Genomic DNA, 9,129 nt, shown 5'->3' with positions numbered 1-9,129 from the left:
TTAAAACACAGACGGAGACAACTTCTTTCTTTTGATGCAACATGTTAGCTGTAGCTAACAGGTGAAGAACACAAACAACAGAATCACTAGCTGACTTACTTTAAATGTGCAAGATCTATAGACCAATACAAGAGGCTTAAATGAACTGACAACAGAAGTTATACTACTTACAGTTCTCAAGGACACACACAAACACAATCTCAACTGATTATCCTCCAGACAGCTAGTGTCTTTTTTTTTTCTCCCACTTGTTTCTCCGTGTGGTGCGCACGCCCGCTCACGACGTAAGGCGCGTGTCCGCTCTATTCTCCGACATGACGACCTCTCTCGACAAAATTGAAGTAATGAGCCAATTTTTTTAAATGTAAGGAGTAGAAAGTACAGGTATTTGTTTTAAAATGTAAGGAGTAAAAGTAAAAAGTTGCACAGAAAACTAGTAAAGTACAAAAATCTGAAAAATCTACTTGAGTAAAGTAACGAAGTATCTCTGCCAAAAAGTAAAGTTTTGCACAGTCACCTGGCCCTGACGCGTATAATTTATCCTTCTTGCCAAGACAGTTTGTAAAAACTATCCAGACATTCTGTTATTCCTCTCCTGCTGATTGAAATAGTCTAATTCACTTTTGGCCAAAAGGTTAGAGACTACAGTCAACTAGCACATACGCCTGCGTGAGAGGAAATAACTACACTTGGGGGGGGTGCACACCTGCCAGTGTGAGGAGATGACGTGCCATTTCTCCAGCTCCCAATCCATAATCCGTACTTTTGGTCTGTACGGGGACTTGAACCGGCGACTCTCCAGTTCCCAACCCAACTCCCAACTCCCTCCCAGCCCAAACTGCTATCTAGCTTGCTAGGAGGCTCAGTTCTCAGCACAGTGGAGAGAAAGGGAGAGCGCTCTCTATAATTTAAATTAGCATTGGTTTTACTGTATAGGGTATAACGTTATAAGTTTATTTTGTAATGTGTAAGTATGTAGGTCTTTTAAAAGACATGTTAATGTTGAAATCGGATTGACTTTATAAGTTAGGGCTCCAGACTGCGACCATTTTTTGAGCTTGCACATCTGTGACCTGCAGATTTGATGACTGTTGATTTAATGATTTAATGATTTATCTTACATTTTGAAACAAAAGGACAGAGCAGGTCTGCCAAAGTTGGTCAGTGTGTGTAAGAGGGTCAGTGCTGTAAAAATTGCTGGTCTTTTCATTCATTTTGAATAATGGTTGTACGTTTAGGCTGTGGCGGGGGATGTGCAGGGGAGAGCTGGAAATGCAGCGAACACTTGAGTCAACTTTTTGAGAAACGCATCCCGACGTCATGATGCGGTGGCCAAACATGTAGATATCTATGATGTTTCATTTCCAGGATTGTTCCAGTGCTGCTGAAAATTTTACTGGACATCGTTCATTTTCGCCTTGATGTCCATCCCATAAACTCGGGTCCATTTATGATGACTATGGTTAACTGCTCCTCAGATCTCTGCAGGTTAAATCGAGACAGCTGAATGTAAGTAATAAACCTTGCTCCAGGTCATTACAAAAACTAGGCAGAGACACAAGATGACAAAATTTAAAGTATTTATTACCATAATATAGAAGATTAATACAAAAATGAGGTGTTCAATTAGTATCATTAGTAGTGCATGGGGATGTGTGTAAAATGTGTGTAGGGTATTGTAATGCAAAAAAGAACAAGATAACAAGCTAGAAGATGCATTTCCTGCAGAAAATGTGCGGGAATGCTGAATAGCTAAATTGCTAAAGCCAGTCAAGATAACACATTTTGCTGGACAATAACTTGCCCCAGAAATTATTGCAAAAAAACTATAAAATTGTCATTCTGGGACCATTTTGATCTGATTTAATGATAATGGCATAATCATTTCTGTTTACTAATAGCTATCGTTTACCTCAGGCTAATTCATTAGCTTGTAAATGGCGGCGATTTTTGGCAGCCAGCCTTCCAAAAGAAAGCACAATGAAATTAAATAACCGATCATTAACCACTGACCGACAAGCAGGTAACGGAGTCTCAGTTCACCGTCTGTGAGCCTCTAACACACTGACAGCGGACAACTGTAGGCTTGTACTGGTTAATGTTTTGTGCATTGTCGGACACATGCAGCCACTTTCCTGAGAGCGCTTGCGAGACTGACAAGTCCACAGCAGCTCGTGGCGTTTATGTCCAAGCCTGTCTCCACCACCTCCACCGGCAGGTTGTCAATTGTGTGGTTTGGAATGAAAGGGAGAAAACAGGACGCAGAGTAACACAGGGGATATTCCTCATGTACTTATATACTTTGATGGCGCCTTGCATTTCTCTCTCTCTCTCTCTCTCTCTCTCTCTCTCTCTCTCTCTCTCTCTCTCTCTCTCTCTCTCTCTCTCTCTCTCTCTCTCTTTCTGTCTCTCTCCGCCAGGGGTCCCGCCTCCCCACACAAAGACACTGACAAGAAGGCTCACTCCTCGTTACGTTAAGGAACCGAGAGTGGTCATCCAGTGTCTTTGGTAGAGAGGGAGAGAGAGAGAAGAAAAACAAATAAGCAAGCAAATGTAAACTATCATGGCCTGAAAAATTATCAAGCTTTTTTTTTTTTTATCGTGCAATTAATTGACTTTGATCATTGCGACAGGCCTCATGAATAGCTTAAATCAGTAAGAACACGTTGAAATAGCAAGAATAGTGGAAAAGGTAGGAGTGATTTTAATTGAGTTGAAAAACACCACTAATGTAAAAATGTGGAATAATAATAATAAAAATGGAATTGCTGGATTGCTGGTTAAAATGTGTGAGAAGATGAAGTTGTAAGAAATGTGGAAAAGGGATAATTGATCTCTTTATTATTAATGTCTTTAAACAGATGAATAATGGCCAAACAGTATGAAAGTTGTAGGTGTTACAACAGTGGCACAGCGATGCTAAGCGAGCAACATCCGTTCAGCACATCGTGACACCACAGTGCTAAACGTCTGCAGACTACAGTTCAGTACAGCTGAACATTTTTTTTTTCACTCTTTCTATTTTAAAAGCAGTCGTGGATACAACAGCAAAGCCCATCTTTACTTTAAATGAAATCAAATAATTTTCTCTTAACAAAAGTAAACAATTAACTAAAATATGTCTTAAGATAAATACACTTAACTTTTAGTGCAGTAAGTGAGTCTTTTCTCTCAACACCAAAAGAGTTCTCTACAGGATCACAGCAAACCCCCAACCAAAAAGTAAACCGTCTCAACTTCCCCGCTGGACAAGGAAAACTAACCTTAGTGACGCCTTTTGCACTTAATAGTCAATCTTTGATCAAACTAAACTTAGTGACGTATCTTGCTTTTAATAGTTAACCTTTGATTAAACTAAATGGTATTAAAAGTCAATTTCTGATTTTCTTGTCATTTTTTTGATGTGGGCTCCAGGGAATAACAGCCTGTAAACTGGTTTCCTGGTGGAATCAAGTAAGAAGTTTGGAGAATTGGAGTAATCCGCTTCTATAGAAAAACGGGTGACTAAAAAAGACAGACTTTGTTACTTGTTGCCAAGGGCAGACAAGCTACGAGACACTCGCTGGACAAACACTGGTGAGTGGCCACGCCATCTTGGTTTGAAAGTGCTGGCATGGCTCTGTGGCGCAGGGCCTGTGTGATTAAAGGAGGCGATCAGTACAATTTTATATAATGATGGGATTAAGGTAATCAAGGTAAATGCCGATCTCATATTAGTTAAAAAAAAATACCCAAATTGGCTCAGATCCGATACTGTGATTGGGATCGGGACATCCCTAACTATGACACATTAATTCATTATTATAATTTAATTTTTTTAATGGTAAATTCACAAACAAAAATCTAGGACATCGCCAGACCTATCTTTTAAGATTATCTAGCCTATTATTGATTTGCAAATGTGTAAATCTGTACATGAGTAAAACACAATATCAATATCAGCTATATTAATGTGCCTGCTTTTGTTCTTTATTTGACAGGCTAGGTTGATGATGATGAGCATGTTTGCGATGAGGCAAATGAAGCCTGTTGTTGCCATTGACTGTCAATGCTCAGCTTCCAGGTTAAAGCACATTACTACAAACCCATCGAATACTCCTAATCTGCTCTAGACTACTATGGTCTGTTGGACAACATTGTCTGGGCCCCCAACCCCCCACCCTCCTTGCAAAGGCCTTCACTGCTTATTGCTTTGTTCTTTTTGCTTGTTAAGGGGCTTTGGGTCCATGCTATTGTTGTATTTTGAGACTGATTCCCTTTACTTTCTATCTTTCAGTCATTTGCTACCAGCATGCTTAGACATGCCCAATATCCTTTAAAAGAATGAGTTGAAATGATCAACTACAAGCACCTAGACAATCAGAAATAGGGTTATTGCCAAGCATTTTTTCTCCACAATAGAGGATTTTGCCTTGTTGAGAAAAGTTGACAGGTATTACTTCTTTTTTCTAATCCCAACCGGTCGTCAGACACCGCCTCCCAAGAGCCTGGGTCTGACCGAGGTTTCTGCCTAAAAGGAAGTTTTTCCTCGCCACTGTCGCACTGTCGCACTGTTGCTTGCTCTGGAGGAAACTACTGGAACTGTTGGGTCCTTGTGGATTCTGGAGTGTGGTCTAGACCTGCTCTATCTGTAAAGTGTCTTGAGATAACTCTTGTTGTGATTTGATACTATAAATAAAATTGAATTGAAATTGAATTGAATTTTTTCTTTTTAGATACTTCTAGCATTAGTGATAAAGGATTCTACATTCCATCACTAATGTGACACACATTCATACTCTGACCCTGGCAGACCCAGGTCAGCACACACACGCGCACACACACTCACACACACACACACACACACACACACACACTCACTCACTTTAACCCTAACATAGCAACCATCCAGTCTGGTTCAATCAATCAGAGAGAGTGTAATCAGGCTGGCTTTATTGCAGTAGGATTGGGGGGTGGGGGGTTAGAAATGTCTAGACGCAATCCTGTCAGTCTGGCTCTGGTAATGTACACACACCTAAGAGACTGCAAGGGAGCGTGTATTTAGGTGTGTGTGAAGTGACATGAGCCAGGCACTCGTCGGACATCTCACCAACTTGATGAATACTTAAACACTGCTCCCCCCTCTGATTTACAATTGTTCATGAAAATAACATAATTGGAATATTGATAATATTAGACTATATTTTAATTTTTATGGTAAGCATGGCAAAATGTCTTCTGTCTACTCTCTGTGGTGAAGAATAGACAGGCTGTCTGATTTCCCTGTGCTGTAAGAGCGAGACAAGAAGGAATGGATAGATTGATGGAGAGAGAAGAGAGCGTGGGGAAAAGAGACATAGCTGTAATTGTTTGTTCTCTTGTTGCCTGAGTCCCCATAGCATGTCTTGCACCTTTATCTCTCTGTCTCTCTTTCTGTCAGTGTCTCTTTCTCTATCTGCATTTGCCTATATCTCTAAAACACTTATTACATCCTCCTTCCTCTTTCCTCCGTCCAGTTTCTTTCTCTTTCCCTCTTCACTGTCTCCAAGAACAAGCCCCCTTGCCTAAGGGTTAAGCAGTACCAAAATGTTAATATGAGGGACTGTCTGACTGTAGCAAAGGAGGTGAGGCAGTAACTAGGCTGATACCTACTACGTGCTGTGTCACACACACACACACTGCTGCTGTTTGGCTGATACTGGCCGTCTAGACATTACAGTGCACATTTCCCGTGTGTGTGTGTGTGTGTGTGTGTCGGTTTGTGGGTGTGTGTGTGTGTGTGTGGTGTGTGTGTGTGTGTGTGTGTGTGTGTGTGTGTGTGTGTGTGTGTGTGTGTGTGTGTGTGTGTGTGTGTGTGTGTGTGTGTGTGTGTGTGTGTACACCTCATTTTGTCTCTCTTTCTGTCCCTTTATTACTAAACTCTCTCTTTCCCTTTTTAGATGAGTGTGTGTGCATTTGCTTCCGCTCCCTCCTTGTCTCCTTCTATCTCTCTCTGTGCCACCGAGTGTGCACGCGTGTGCTAGCTAGGTTGCTGCAGTGGCACCCCAGCAGCTCCGGGCCTTGTTGATCACGGCACCGTGCCCAAGGGTTACCATAGCAACAGAAAAAAAGACAGCATCATTTATTTTGGGTTTTGTGTCTCTTTTTACCTTCTACATATATTATAATAAAGGTTCAGTGCCATGTACCAGTCAGCGGAGTGACATGCCACTTGTGGTCTACTGGCACACCGTTTGAAGAGGAATTCCGGTCAATTTCAACGCATAGCTCTGTTGTTTGTAAATTTGGAATGCTGTCAGTAGCGAGACAAATGAAAACAATCAGTGCTGTCTACACCGAGACTATATCCTCCTGCTAGAGTTAGCACCCAACAGGCTCAAACAGGGCAAGTTTTAAACTTGTTTTTAGCCTCTAAACATGCTTGAAATATCATTACAAGTGCCTACCCATGTGCAGTTATATCTTCCAAGTGAACATCAAATATGACTGCAGTAGATGTGACAGGCATAACATTTTTGTTAATTCAGCCAGTGCACAAACTTCTGTTTATTCCCTGTTTTCTGGTAAAGTTCACACTAGTCGATTGTCAAACTCATACGATCCAATATTCCCAAAACAAATTTTTTTTACAATAAAAAACTATTTGCGGTAGCATAATCTATCAGGAGGATATCTTGGTGTACACAGCACAGATTGTCATTTTTCACGCTACTGACAGCACTCCAAATTTACAACAGAGCTACATGTTGAAATCGACCGGAATTCCCTTTTAACAGCAGGTGGAGGTGGAAGGTAATATTGTTGTCGATGTACTCAAAGTTAATATTAGAGCTAGCCTCAGCTTACATTACTATTGTTAGCCTTGCTACCGTAGTGCTATGGGCCCACAGACCATGAACCGTTTAATGTCAGTCATTTGAAGTAGCCTTGTGGTGAATAGTAAATAACATTTTGCCATATGTATGCCTGGTTAATGTTCCGCAACATGGAGTACAGTATGTTGGAATTTGTCGTTGCGTTATATAAGTTATTAGCTTTAAATCTCTGTCATGGATTAGTCAGACTTTGGCAGCTCTAATATTCATATAGATATATGAATATCCTTTTATTTGGTTAACATTAATTGGGTCTATATTTATGTTATTGATCATTTAAGATTAGTCGGATAAGCAAAGCCTGCTTTTACTTAAATTTACTGACATATCTGTACCCTGAGAGTTGGCTACCTTGAGGCGCATGAAGGACGGCCAGGGCGAGGCCACCGCATTGCACTCAGGTCAGGGTTCCATATCTTTTTGGGCAAAGGTTATCAGAGGCGCATACCTTATCCCCGCCATGGCGGTACCCACACAGCACCACCTCTGTGTTTGTCAAAATATGGTAGGTTATTTGCTGAGGAATGTGTAGCTGCCCACTTTATCCTTAATTTTGTCTCTTTAGAAACCTATAGGTGACGCCACAAAGACTACGTCCAAATTGTATAAATTCTATGGTTCCACAGACCTTACTTTGGTGCCTTCAGGTATCAAACCAAAAACCCATTCAAAATACAATTGACTTGAGCTTCTATGTAATTCCAATGAAAAACATCTGCAGCGAAGTACAGAAGATTGAAAAACCTGGAGAAATGAAATATTATTATTGGTAGTATTATTACTACGTAATAATAAGTAATTGATGTTCCATCACAAAAATTATATCTTTTTGTATTTTCAGTGTTGTGCTCTGATAGCAACAGCCTTTTTTGGCAGGTCTACGGAACTATATGACCTTCCATCACGTAACTACTTTTTCAGGTAAAAGTAGTTTAATTACTGAAAATTTGGTAACAAAATGTAGTTACTGTTATGATACACAGGAGGATTCAGGAGCGGACACACAGGAGTAAGGAGTTCAGGCAGGTTTATTGAGAAAGCAGGTGAGCCAAAGTGTAGGAGATCTCCAGGCTTGACGAAGCTCAGGTGATTGTAATTAGAGGAGCGGTCAGGGCGGACAGACAGGAGGGCAGGCAGGCAGGCAGGCAAACACTATGGCGAGGCGAGAACGGATAGTTAGAAACACATTAAAAGTATTCGGCAAACTATCAAGAGGCCTAAGCATAATACCAAGGGTAGTAAGCTGACGAACTGGCGAAGAGTGGAAGCAAACCAGAGCATATAACAGGGAGAGTGATGATTGATGAGCCACAGGTGCGGTGAGCTGCAGCTGGTGATGAGCCGCAGGTGTGAAGCACTGCCAGCGGAGATGAGCCTGGTGAACACGCCCACACAAACAAGACTGACAGGGACAAGGGGAAGGAAGGAGACAGCAGGATAAAACCCTAACAGTTCCTTGTTCGATTCGACACGTTACTTTTTCTAGGCACAGATTTGACAGCGAGACTGCCTTCTCAGCTTCATGCTCACAAGCTCCGCATGCTAGGCCCTACGTGACAGAGGCTGGTAGCAAAGCAATCATGGCAACCGAGAAGCAGCCAATTCTAACTTTTGAGAGCGTTTTAGTTTTGTGGCTTTTTTCTGGACGGCGCTCTGAGCGGAGAGCTACGTGACACATGTTACTACATCGCTGAGGACTGGCCGTCCTACTGTGAGAGATGAGCTCATACACGCAGCGGACAGTTGTGGACTTGTCGGCAGAGATGGCAAAAGTACTCACTTTCCCGTACTTAAGATACTTGTGTTAAAAATACTCTGGTAAAAGTAGAAGTACTGATGGGCGGCTGTGGCTCAGCGGTAGAGCGGTTGCCTGCCAATTGGAAGGTTGGCCCTGCAGTCCCATGTCGAAGTGTCCTTGGGCAAGACACTGAACCCCGAGTTGCACACACATTCACACTCCGATGCGCAGCATCGGAGTGTGAATGTGTGTGCATGTTTATCTGATGAGCAGGTGGCACCTTGTACGGCAGCCTCGGCCACAGTGTATGAATGTGTGTGAATGGTGAATGTTTCCTGTATGATGTAAAAGTGCTTTGAGTAGTCGTTAAGACTAGAAAAGCGCTATATAAATACAGCACATTTACATTTACATTTGATTTAACTTCTTTACTCAAGTAAAAGTAACAAAGTACAGGCTTGGAAATTTACTTTAGTATAAAAGTATAAAAGTAAAAGTAGTAGGGATGATCCGAGTACTCGGCTGAAACGAGTATCC

At 41.6% G+C, this 9,129-nt stretch overlaps 1 protein-coding gene across 2 annotated transcripts in view; it reads left to right on the top strand.

The window, feature by feature from the left end:
* Nucleotides 1–9,129, top strand: part of ldlrad4b (low density lipoprotein receptor class A domain containing 4b) — a 54,418-nt gene that overhangs the window by 25,188 nt on the left and 20,101 nt on the right. The window lies entirely within an intron of this gene.

Source organism: Etheostoma spectabile, unplaced genomic scaffold, assembly GCF_008692095.1.
Source record: "Etheostoma spectabile isolate EspeVRDwgs_2016 unplaced genomic scaffold, UIUC_Espe_1.0 scaffold376, whole genome shotgun sequence".
Classification (NCBI taxonomy): Eukaryota; Metazoa; Chordata; class Actinopteri; order Perciformes; family Percidae; genus Etheostoma; species Etheostoma spectabile.
Note: the sequence above shows the minus strand (reverse complement) of the source record. Positions and strands in the feature narration are given on the sequence as shown.